The 13,113-nt window shown below is 47.5% G+C and overlaps 1 long non-coding RNA gene across 1 annotated transcript; it reads left to right on the forward strand.

The window, feature by feature from the left end:
* The first annotated feature begins 1,695 nt into the window (after window positions 1–1,695).
* LOC121566584 lies at window positions 1,696–2,532 on the forward strand. Its single transcript, XR_006660059.1, has 3 exons — window positions 1,696–1,758; window positions 2,275–2,397; window positions 2,496–2,532. It is a non-coding gene; the product is annotated as an uncharacterized LOC121566584 (long non-coding RNA).
* Window positions 2,533–13,113: the final 10,581 nt, after the last annotated feature.

Raw genomic sequence — 13,113 nt, forward strand, 5'->3', positions numbered from 1 at the left:
AGGCAGTCCAATTTCATTTTGTACTGTATGTGTAGAGCCATTGTCATATCATTGTTTCATCAATTTCAGACTGTTAAATCCACTGGTGTAATACGGATGTCGAGTACTTCAAGAAAGAGAGAATACAATAGAATCTGGACTAAATTGTCAAGGGAGAAAACCAACCTTAAGAAAAAAGGGTAGAGAAGGAAGTAAATGACAATGAAAGTGGATCTAGTCTCATCAGCCAGTCTGACACCAAGAGTGAAGATACCAGTTCTACTGAATCTGACAGGAAAATTGAGTCAGATAGTGAACTCCAGGCAGTACATTTACATTACATTTTAGTCATTTAGCAGACGCTCTTATCCAGAGCGACTTACAGTTAGTGATTTTTTTTTTTTTTTTTTTTTTTTATACCGGCCCCCCGTGGGAATCAAACCCACAACCCTGGCGTTGCAAACGCCATGCTCTATCAACTGAGCTACATCCCTGCCGGCCATTCCCTCCCCTACCCTACCCTGGACAACGCTGGGCCAATTGTGCGTCACCCAGGAGTCTCCCGGTCGCGGCCGGCTGCGACAGAGCCTGGATGTCATTTTGACCTCCTCCAAGACTGCCAACACACGCTGAGGAAGAGTCAGATGGTGAACTCCAGACAGTAGGTGGTACTAAGCCAAGACTGCCATCACACAGTGACATAGATTCAGAGACTGAAGCCAATGCTGGTTGTGCAATTCAGGAGACAACTGACTCTGACAATGATGATGTTGAAAAAGATTCTACCTTCAGAGAGGACCTGGCAACCTGGATAAGTGATTTCCAAGTGAAACACAATGCTGTTGATGCACTTCTGAAGATGCTGCAGTCTAATGGTCACCCAGATTTGCCTTCCACTGCTAGAACTCTCCTAGAAACCACCAATGTTTTTGTTGAAGTCAAGTCTAATGTGGAGTTTGTCAGATTTAAAGTGAAGGTGGAGTTAGTGAAACATCTAAGCATCTATCCTAAACCAGTGGTTGGAGATTTGAATCTTTTAGAAATATCCCTTCATCTGGATGGTCTCCCTTTGTTCAAAAGTACCAATATGTCGTTATGGCCACTTTTGTGCTCTATCAATCTATCACCACCCACAGTGTTTCCTCTGTCACTTGCAATGGCATCATGGAAACCAAGCTCCCTGGAATTCCTCAATGACACTTTGCTGGAGCTTAAAGAGTTGATGCAGACCGGCTTGAAGTGGGGAGACACAACACTGCAAGTGAAAGTTTGTTCTGTAACATGTGATGCACCTGCAAAAGCCGTGGTAAAATGCATAAAGATGTATTCTGGCTACTATGGCTGTGACGGGTGCACTCGTGTTGTGCTTACCATCTTGCACAGCCTGTAGCAAGCCCCATTTAGCTACAGCCAAGTTCACAAGCTGTATTAGTTATGCAAACTATCTTGGCTGGTAAATCAAGAGACTTGAACAGTGTGGAATTGGTGTTTAGTTTTTCTGCACAGGGCATACAGCATTATTATGTTGTACATTTAGTCAAAGAGAACAATGTTGAAGATGTACCAGAGCAGTGGGTGGAGAAGAGAGATGGGGTGAGTTGATCAGTTAAATGGTTTACCCTTTTTAGGCAAAGAGATGGATAAATAGTTCACTTTAAACAGTGTCTCATATCTTGCAGGTCCTGTGTTGCTACTGGCCAAGAAATGGCATTAATAGAGGAGACCGGCCTGACAAAATATTATGGGAGTAGTACAGAATTTCCATCTTTTCATCAACTGGTAAAATAATATTTGACTGTCCATCCACTCCCGTTTATATTGCCATGTATGCTTGGTTGTGTGGCTCTGGAGCAGGTTGCATCAGTTGAACATACTCCTACACGTAAGGCTAGTTACAACGTAGAATATGTTCTAAGCCAGGCGTAAACCTGTGTCACCACCTGGTTGTAAGTAATAGCTTTTGCTACGCCAGGGTGTAAAAACTAAGTGTAATGTGGGGTAGACGTATAGAATATATCTATAACTAGTTTCCAAGGTAAGTGTTTCATGACTAGTCATGTCACATCTTGTTCAATTTTCTAAATCATTACGTCGGGCGTAGTTAGGTCCAACTTATCTCTTCCACCTTATCGTCTAACTGGTGCAACCCACTCCTGGTCAGTAGAGTCAGGAACTTCCCCCTCTTAAGTACTATATGTATTGGCTGAAAGTATTACTATGTGAATTACAAATACTCTAGCCGGTTTGCCAGTGTTAATAGGAAACTATTTATGACAATGTTTATTGCACGTACAGACAATTACTCTGTGGCAGAGCAACGAGCCAAACGGGGGGTTGACACCTCCAATGTTGAATCTGACGAGGAACCAGCGAAGAGGGCGGTGACTAAACCAATCAGATTCCGTGTAGAGCCACCTGGTGAGGATTTCTTAACTGCTCTTATTCCATTGTGTGTATTACATGCATCAGGAAGTAGATGAAATAAATGAGTATTTTTTTGTATTGTCCTTCGTAAGATGATGATGGAAGTGAAGCACTCCAGAAAAAGACAAAGCCCAGCGTACAGTGCCACAGCTTCCACCAGCCCCTAGTGGTAAGATCCTGCATTAGGCTACTAGGTCATTGAATGTATAATCAGCAAGTTGATGGTAAGTTTTACACACATTCAAGTATGTGGGTGAAGAAAAGCTTACAGTTAATGCAAGTACTAGTCTTTAATTGAGAAGGCATGAAATCATGACCTAATGACAGTTGATATGACAAGAAATTACCACACCCATCTGATCTTGACATACTTGATTATTTAGTGACCAAAAGTGTAACAGTTCTTTATTTTTTTATTTTTAGTAACTTCAAGAGCCAGTGTCTTTGAAAATACCCTACAACAAGGTACATAATGTTTCAAGTCTGATAAACAAGCCTACTTTCTCAAAGTTCTGTTCCTACCAACTGTATGAGATGAACAGGAAAATCTGATAAGTGTGTACTATAAATGTGGTAACGGTTTGACATCTGTGATATTCTCTGAAGTTGCAGATGCAGAGGACTTGAGGCCATGTGCCACCTCAAGCCAGAGCGACAGTAAGTGTCTTTTTGTAGTTTTAGGGTAAACAATTAGTTTTAGGGTAAACAATTGAATTGTATGAAGTATTATAGCTTTACAAACCTTTCAAAGCCACTCAATAGAATACAATTACCATCATATTTTTGCATATGAGGTTATTTAAAGTCATATTACTACTTTGTGCATACTGTTAGAACTTTCCAAATACTTGTGGTGCTGTGTATGGGTGAAACTTGTATTTACAACAGTAGTGAAATCACCCTATTCTTCTGGGGTAAAACACAAGTGTGATGCCATGTTTGTAAATATCTGTATGGATTTGCCATCAAACTAAAAGCATAATAAATAAATAAATAATGCTTGGCATTTACTTTTGTTGGGATTCATTAACCTTCCCACTGAGCTCCTGACTGACATCCCTTCACGTTTGGTTCTGTGCCAGTTTCAAAAGCAAAGTATGTCTTCATGTTTTTCCTTCTGTTTTCTCAGTTAGTCCAAGTGGCAGCCAGGAAGAAGCTGGCCAAGACAGAGCATCAGAACCAGGTTTCTTTTGATCTCGAAATCGTAAATGTAGAAAGTTTAAATAACAGCGTGATTTTTTCTTACATTTTAGACCAAGAGCTGCCATCCCTGCTTGATGAGCCTGTGGCTTCTGAGATGCCTGCTGGATACATTAAAGGTATATTATGCTAGCCTATATGTTACAACATGTTGCTTCTCTTGTAATGGCAACATCAATTCCAAATTGTTTGGCTGTCAGCAGATACATGGTTATCAATACTACTAATATATATGAAGGGTGGATATTTTGATCGAGGTATTTCACATGGCCTTGATCCATGTCCTGCCTGGTACTCATGGCTTGTATTTTCACGCTGCTTGCAGCAAAACTGTTGATTCTTTATTATTTTGCAGATCTTCAAGCAGTGGAGATGAGGATAATGGTGAAACTGGAGATGATCCGTACAGAGTTCAGGACTGCTCTGAACCAAGTTATGGAGGCCATAGAGGATAATGGTGGAACTGGAGATGATCCGTACAGAGTTCAGGACTGCTCTGAACCAAGTTATGGAGGCCATAGAGGATAATGGTGGAACTGGAGATGATCCGTACAGTGTTCAGGACTGCTCTGAACCAAGTTATGAAGGCCATAGAGGATAATGGTGAAACTGGAGATGATCTATACAGAGTTCAGGACTGCTCTGAACCAAGTTATGGAGGCCATAGAGGATAATGGTGGAACTGGAGATGATCCGTACAGAGTTCAGGACTGCTCTGAACCAAGTTATGAAGGCCATAGAGGATAATGGTGAAACTGGAGATGATCCGTACAGAGTTCAGGACTGCTCTGAACCAAGTTATGGAGGCCATAGAGGATAATGGTGGAACTGGAGATTATCCGTACAGAGTTCAGGACTTCTCTGAACCAAGTTATGGAGGCCATAGAGGATAATGGTGGAACTGGAGATGATCCGTACAGAGTTCAGGACTGCTCTGAACCAAGTTATGGAGGCCATAGAGGATAATGGTGGAACTGGAGATTATCCGTACAGAGTTCAGGACTGCTCTGAACCAAGTTATGGAGGCCATAGAGGATAATGGTGGAACTGGAGATGATCCGTACAGTGTTCAGGACTGCTCTGAACCAAGTTATGGAGGCCATAGAGGATAATGGTGGAACTGGAGATGATCCGTACAGAGTTCAGGACTGCTCTGAACCAAGTTATGGAGGCCATAGAGGATAATGGTGAAACTGGAGATGATCCGTACAGAGTTCAGGACTGCTCTGAACCAAGTTATGGAGGCCATAGAGGATAATGGTGGAACTGGAGATGATCCGTACAGAGTTCAGGACTGCTCTGAACCAAGTTATGGAGGCCATAGAGGATAATGGTGGAACTGGAGATGATCCGTACAGTGTTCAGGACTGCTCTGAACCAAGTTATGGAGGCCATAGAGGATAATGGTGGAACTGGAGATGATCCGTACAGAGTTCAGGACTGCTCTGAACCAAGTTATGGAGGCCATAGAGGATAATGGTGGAACTGGAGATGATCCGTACAGAGTTCAGGACTGCTCTGAACCAAGTTATGGAGGCCATAGAGGATAATGGTGGAACTGGAGATGATCCGTACAGAGTTCAGGACTGCTCTGAACCAAGTTATGGAGGCCATAGAGGATAATGGTGGAACTGGAGATGATCCGTACAGAGTTCAGGACTGCTCTGAACCAAGTTATGGAGGCCATAGAGGATAATGGTGGAACTGGAGATGATCCGTACAGAGTTCAGGACTGCTCTGAACCAAGTTATGGAGGCCATAGAGGATAATGGTGGAACTGGAGATGATCCGTACAGAGTTCAGGACTGCTCTGAACCAAGTTATGGAGGCCATAGAGGCCCGGCAGCCAAAGGAGTCAGAGTCCTTGGGGCAACTTGAAATGCTGCAAAACCCTGCAGAAACAAATGAGGAACTAAAGGATATCTGTGAAACACTTAAAGACTCCCACTATCGAAGGGAAATGGTAGGGATGGCCATTTAAAATGTATCTGTTTGTAAAAAATGGGAAATCTATATCAAGTATTTTGAAAGCAATTGACAAAAATAAGTTAGCTGTTTATCAACAGCCCCTTGAATGCGTCCAGATTTGAGAGAGAATTGCAACCTGCAATATTATTGAATCAAAATATCTTAATGTCAACGAAATGCAGTTGTCATATATGCCATATGCCTATTTAGTGTTTGGATTGATTTCCCAATTAACACTTAACTTATCTTAAGAAGAAACTATCAGCCCTCTGCCTGTTTACACAAGTTTTAGCCCATGATGTCACGCCCTGGCTCTGGGGACTCTTAAATGTTGAGCCAGGGTGTGGATTTTTCTATGTTTAGTTTTCTATGTTTTTTGTTCTAGATCGTTTAGATCTATGTTGGCCAGGGTGGTTCCCAATCAGAGGCAGCTGTAGCTCGTTGTCTCTGATTGGGGACCATACTTAGGCAGTCTGTTGGCACCAGTTAGTTTGTGGGATCTTGATCCGTAAAGGTTTGGTGTATGTAACCTCAGGACTTCACGTATCGTTTCGTTTTGTTGTTTTGTTCGTGTGTTGTGTATCAATAAAGATGTACGCTTATCACGCTGCGCCTTGGTTCCACGAGTCATCAGTCAACGTGCGTGACAGAAGATCCCACCTAAAGAGGAACAAGCAGCGTGTCCAGGAACAGACAGCCTGGACTTGGGAGGAGATCCTGGACGGGAAGGGATCCTGGACTTGGGAAGAGATTCAGGCCGGAATGGATCGCCGTCCTTGGGAGGAAACTGTGGAGGCACGCTACAGAGAGGAGCAGTGGCAACACAGAGGGTACCGGCCGAGGAGGAAGCCCGATAGACAGCCCCAAGAAAAATGTTTGGGGGGGGCTAAAAGGGTGGTTGGCGGAGCCTAGAGTTAGAGCAGAGCCAACTCCCCATACTCAGGCTAGGAAGCGTGAGACTGGGCAGGCTCCGTGTTATGCGGAGCCACGTACTGTGCCGCGAGTGTTCCGGCACAGTCCTGTACGTCCGGTGCTAGCACCACGCACGTGTCGTGCTAAGATGGGCATGCAGCCAGGACGGGGTGTGCCGGCTCAATGCTCGTGGCCTCCAGTACGCCTCCTCGGTCCCGTATATCCTGCGGCAGTGCCATGTGCTGTAGCGCCAGTACGAGTGCACAGCCCTGTACGTCCTGTGCTGATGCCTCACACATATTGTGTGGAAATAGGGATTCAGCCAGGACGGGTTGTGTCAGCTCTCCGCTCTAGACCTCCAGTCCGCCTCCAGAGTCCGGCCCGGCCCGTTCCGGCTCCCCGCACCAAGCCAGTGGTGCGTGTTCCCAGTCCAGCCCGGCCTGTTCCTGTCCCTCGCACCAAGCCAGTGGTGCGTGTTCCCAGCCCGGCCTGTTCCTGCTCCCCGCACCAAGCCAGTGGTGCGTGTTCCCAGCCCGGTCCGGCCTGTTCCTGTCCCTCGCACCAAGCCAGTGGTGCGCGTCGCCAACCCGGTCCGGCCTGTTCCTTTCCCTCGCACCAAGCCAGTGGTGCGCGTCGCCAGCCCGGTTCGGCCTGTTCCTGTCCCTCGCACCAAGCCAGTGGTGCGCGTCGCCAGCCCGGTCCGGCCTGTTCCTGTCCCTCGCACCAAGCCAGTGGTGCGCGTCGCCAGCCCGGTCCGGCCTGTTCCTGTCCCTCGCACCAAGACAGTGGTGCGCGTCGCCAGCCCGGTCCGGCCTGTTCCTGCTCCCCGCACCAAGGCAGTGGTGCGCGTAGCCAGCCCAGTCCGGCCTGTTCCTGCTCCCCGCACCAAGCCAGTGGTACGCGTCGCCAGCCCGGTCCGGCCTGTTCATGATCCCCGCACCAAACCTGTGGTGCACGTCGTCAGCCCAGTCCGGCCCGTTCCTGCTCCCCGCACCAAGCCAGTGGTGCGCGTCGTCAGCCCGGTCCGGCCCGTTCCTGCTCCCCGCACCAAGCCAGTGGTGCGCGTCGCCAGCCCGGTCCGGCCCGTTCCTGCTCCCCGCACCAAGCCTGTGGTGCGCATCGTCAGCCCGGCCCGTTCCTGCTCCCCGCACCAAGCCAGTGGTGCGCGTCGTCAGCCCGGTCCGGCCCGTTCCTGCTCCCCGCGCCAAGCCAGTGGTGCGTGTGTCCAGTCCGGCACGGCGCGTGCCTGTTCCACCGGTGCCTGGTCCGGCACCGGTCAGCTGCTCCACTCCGGAGTCAGAGCAATCCGCTCCACCGGGGTCCGGTCCAACTCCAGTCAGCGGATCCACTCCGGAGCCAGAGCAATCCATTCCACCGGTGTCCAGTCCAGCTCCGGCCAGCGGCTCCAGTCCGGAGCCAGTAAGGTTTGGTCCAACGTCGTCGGGTCCAGCTCCAGTCAGCGGGACCAGACCAGGGGCGCAACGGGGAGGTGGAGAAAAGGTGGTGGTCACGCCCGGAGCCGGATCCGCCTCCGAGGCGGAATGCTCACCCGGCCCCTACCCTCTTGTGTTTGTGTGGCGGAGGAGAACTGGGTGAAAGTGTTGTCGTCAGATGAGACCAAAATCGAGCTCTTTGGCATCAACTCAACTCACCGTGTTTGGAGGAGGAGGAATGCTGCCTATGACCCCAAGAACACCATCCCCACCGTCAAACATGGAGGTGGAAACATTATGCTTTGGGGTTGTTTTTCTGCTAAGGGGACAGGACAACTTCACCGCATCAAAGGGACGATGGACGGGGCCATGTACCGTAAAATCTTGGGTGAGAACCTCCTTCCCTCAGCCAGGGCATTGAAAATGGGTCGTGGATGGGTATTCCAGCATGACAATGACCCAAAACACACGGCCAAGGCAACAAAGGAGTGGCTCAAGAAGAAGCACATTAAGGTCCTGGATTGGCCTAGCCAGTCTCCAGACCTTAATCCCATAGAAAATCTGTGGAGGGAGCTGAAGGTTCGAGTTGCCAAACGTCAGGCTCGAAACCTTAATGACTTGTAGAAGATCTGCAAAGAGGAGTGGGACAAAATCCCTCCTGAGATGTGTGCAAACCTGGTGGCCAACTACAAGAAACGTCTGACCTCTGTGATTGCCAACAAGGGTTTTGCCACCAAGTACTAAGTCATGTTTTGCAGAGGGGTGAAATACTTATTTCCCTCATTAAAATGCAAATCAATTTATAACATTTTTGACATGCGTTTTTCTGGATTTTTGTTGTTGTTATTCTGTCTCTCACTGTTCAAATAAACCTACCATTAAAATTATAGACTTATCATGTCTTTGTCAGTGGGCAAACGTACAAAATCAGCAGGGGATCAAATACTTTTTTCCCTCACTGTATGTCAGCGGACACCACAGCTACGTAGAAGGAACGTTTCACAATAACGTTATCATGACTTATTTAGGGACTAAAATAACTTTGGTCACGTCCTGGAACGTAATTTTGTTAGCTGGGAAAGCTCACTGTAGAAACGCATTCCAGTTTCTGCCTGCCAGCTGGAATGGAAACCTTTGCCAGTGGGTGTGCGTGTGGAAACTACCTGCTCCTCCACTCTGAAGCATAGGTTACTGTATCCTACTGACAACGTTACAAGCATGATTCAGAAATTAGGGAGATATGTTTAATTTGAGAAGAATGGATGAACTTTTTCAATGCTAGTTAAGGATACTATAGTCACCACGTTTCAAATTGGATTTATTAACGACAAAAAGGTACGACCTGTTTTTAATTATAGTGCTGCACTGCACAAACAAGGTTGTTAGCTAGCTAGCTAGCTATTATCTGCTCTGTTCCAACGTTAAACCAACTCTGAAGTTCAAAGACATTCAAAGTTCCTCCATAGAAGCCGCTCCTCTGTAGGTATAATTCTGTGGGCCTAATTCAGATAATGCACCAGCGCTTCAAGGCAAGCTTCCTCTATCCTCTAACGAGCTATCCACACCTGCAAAATGTCGCACCTTACACTGTGATTGGCAGCTCTGAATGATTTTTCTTATACAGATACTCTGTGGTGTACTAGTGTATTTATTCTCCCACTTGGATGTCACTTCCACAAGCTTTAAATTGAGGGCCAGGTTGTCAGGATGGGTAATGTACTGTACACATTAATTACAAGTACTCCCAAAGATACACTTCATTTTAAATAGCTAAATCCTGTGTAACAACTAGTAATTACATTGTACTTGGCTAACATTACATGTACTATGCTTTGAAATAGTGTCTTATTCTTCATCTGGGATTTGGATTTGTAAAATGTATTATAAAATGTATTTAATATATGTCTGATCAGGCTCAGGTAGCATCAGGTTTGTATTTTCATGCTGATCAAAGCTCTAATCAAATCCAGACATTTATAAGCGTTATAATGCTTTTGAATGACACTTCCGGTTTTGGCGGAAAATACCGCGTTACCCGGGAGAAAAGTGATTTATTCTCGGGATGGAACATTTGTAAAACACCGGGAAATATTAAACCCTATTGCGCATACCAGTTGATTCACACTTTGAAGTTTGGCCTCTAAGTAATTTAGGAGGGCAACTTTATGAAGGCCTCCTCACCCTGGTCTTATCGTACAAGGCTCTACAGACATGTAAAATAAAGGCAATTTTTATTGTTCACGTTATTTGCGTTGAATATGTATTGAAGTCAAGTGGTTCAACATTAAAATATAGTTGGATGGACCACACAGGACTGCTTGGAAAATGCGACGGTCGGTGGAACACTTGCGCAACCAAGTGGACAATTGCTTCAGTTCTCGTGGCATCAACGCTACCAGAGATATGTGATATAAGATCAAATGTTATGTCAATATTATTATCTCTAAATTTATTCCCCCACCCATATTTCATATATTATTATTCAGATTTAGCTGTTAATCTGGATTTAATTTATAAACGCTTTCTGTCATTTCCGATTGGAGGGCAGATGACCACGTGACTTACGAACCCACCAATGTGTTACTTTGTAACAGTCAAAAGTGGTTATTCCCAACGTTGATCAACTCCCAATCTATGCCAAGATTTTTTTAAAGCATTATCTTTGATATTTGGCGGACAGTTTACAGAGCTACGTTTTGTGTAACCGTCATCGAATTTGACGTGTCCGAGAATGGCACCTATCTCCCGAAAGCATTGCTGTATCGCTTCTTGGCTAAGATCAAGTGTAGTATCTGGAGTACAAGTTTTTATTGATACAATTATTTTCAAAACAGCTCACATTTTAAATTCATTTACACACATAAAAACGGCACAAAAGTGCATAAAAACCAGCATTGCATTACATTTACCTCAAAAAAGCCTCCTCCTGCTCTTCCTGAATCAACTCCGTATGTACGGGGCCCAGATGAGACTCCTCCCCTAGGCGCATCGCCGCCGGAACCTCAGGTGTTGTGGGGGACCCTTCGCCTGGGGTCGAGGCCCCCTGTCGTTCGTACCACCCCAGGGCTTCCGTGGCTACCAAAGCCACTGCCTGGGGGGTGGTCTCTACCTGTTTTCCTACCAGCAGGTTGCGGGAGGAGTGCGTCCTTCAGACACGTGAGGGTGGGCCAGAGTTTTGTGAAGGCCTTTGGTGGTATAGGCCTTCGGCCCACCCCATACAGCACGAGCTGGGGCGTTAGGTCCTCCCCTGCTGGCAGACGTGGGGAGATCAGGGGGCCTGCTTCCTTCCACAGGTCCCGTGCGGCTCTGCACTCCCAGAGCAAGTGCCTCACCGACTCTTCTTGGCCGCAGCCTGGTCGGGGGCACGCGGATGTCCTCGCCATGCCCCGGGAGTGCATAACGGCCCTGACCGGGAGGATCTCATGGGCGACCATCCAGGACAGGTCATGATGCCAATTCAGCAGAGCAGGATGGGCCACGTTGCGCCAAACCGTTGTGGGCTCACCTATAGCGAGCCCGCGCACTGGACACACCGGTTCCCGTTCCTGCACAAGAGAGAGAAGAGAGCGGTGTTTTGTTAAAACTGTGACAGGCTCCTTTTCCAGTTTAAAATGTCTTAAAAACGTTTTGAGTTGGACATAGTGTGTGGGGAGCAGGAAAGAGACTGGGGCTCGCAGTTCGACTGGGATCAGCCTCAGAGACCTGAGGTAAGACCCCAGCCAGAACCGTGCGAGGGTCTGGGTCTTGTTGCTGACCGGGGAGGTGGCAAGAATGAGATGTAACGCTGTATAGCGGCTGCCCAGGAACAAGTAGAGGTCAGGCAAGCCTTCCCCCCCCCCTGAGCCTGGGCATAACAACGGTTTGGCGCAACGTGGCCCATCCTGTTCTGCTGAATTGGCATCATGACCTGTCCTGGATGGTCGCCCATGAGATCCTCCCGGTCAGGGCCGTTATGCACTCCCGGGGTATGGCGAGGACATCCGCGTGCCCCCGACCAGGCTGCGGCCAAGAAGAGTCGGTGAGGCACTTGCTCTGGGAGTGCAGAGTCGCACGGGACCTGTGGAAGGAAGCAGGCCCCCTGATCTCCCCACGCCTGCCAGCAGGGGAGGACCTAACGCCCCAGCTCGTCCTGTATGGGGTGGGCCGAAGGCCTATACCACCAAAGGCCTTCACAAAACTCTGGCCCACCCTCACGTGTCTCAAGGACGCACTGTGGTCCTCCCGCAACCTGCTGGTAGGAAAACAGGTAGAGACCACCCCCCAAGCAGTGGCTTTGGTAGCCACGGAAGCCCTGGGGTGGTACGAACGACAGGGGGCCTCGACCCCAAGCGAAGGGTCCCCCACAACATCTAAGGTCCCGGCGGCCACGGCCTGACAGCATTGCAGAGCCTAGGGCGATGCGCCTAGGGGAGGAGTCTCCTCTGGGCCCCGACGGATGGGTACGGAGTCGATTCAGGAAGAGCAGGAGGAGGCTTTTTTTATAAGGACTCACCCCGTTCCTGTACAAAGGACCGAAGACAGCTTTTTAACAAAGTGACTTTTGACAGGCTTTCCATGTCTTAAAAATGTTTTACTTTGTTAAATCATTTATGCACATTTTAAATGGCTTTTATAGATTGGCTTTTACAGGAAAAGGTATTTTTATGCATGATTGTTTTATTGTTTTAAATAAACAACTTATGCCGTTTTTATGTGTGCAAATGAATTTAAAATGTGAGCTGTTTTAAAAGGAAATGTACAATAAAAAAAAATCCAAACGAAAAAATCTGTTCTTATCAGTCAGGGAGGGAGGAGGTAGTGGTAATTGGACTGGGATTTTAGCGACTGTAAGACAGAGACTGGGTTTTTGGGGACTGAGACGACTGACTTTTGAGGGCAAGGTTTTAATCATCAAGGCTGTGATTTTACCTGTCCTTTTATTAATCAGTTCTGTTTTTATCCCTCCTAGGAAAACATTGTTAGCTCTGGACCGGATGCTTTTTTATTTTCTGTGGGGAAGCAAGTGGGAGAAGCTGAGGAGGGAGGTGGTAAAGAGGCCCAGGCTCAGGGGGGGGGAAGGCTTGCCTGACCTCTACTTGTTCCTGGGCAGCCGCTATACAGCGTTACATCTCACTCTCGCCACCTCCCCGGTCAGCAACAAGACCCAGGCCCTCGCACGGTTCTGGCTGTTCTTATCAGTTTAATATCTGATACGTCC

The sequence above is a fragment of the Coregonus clupeaformis genome, unplaced genomic scaffold (assembly GCF_020615455.1).
Source record: "Coregonus clupeaformis isolate EN_2021a unplaced genomic scaffold, ASM2061545v1 scaf2283, whole genome shotgun sequence".
Lineage (NCBI taxonomy): Eukaryota > Metazoa > Chordata > Actinopteri > Salmoniformes > Salmonidae > Coregonus > Coregonus clupeaformis.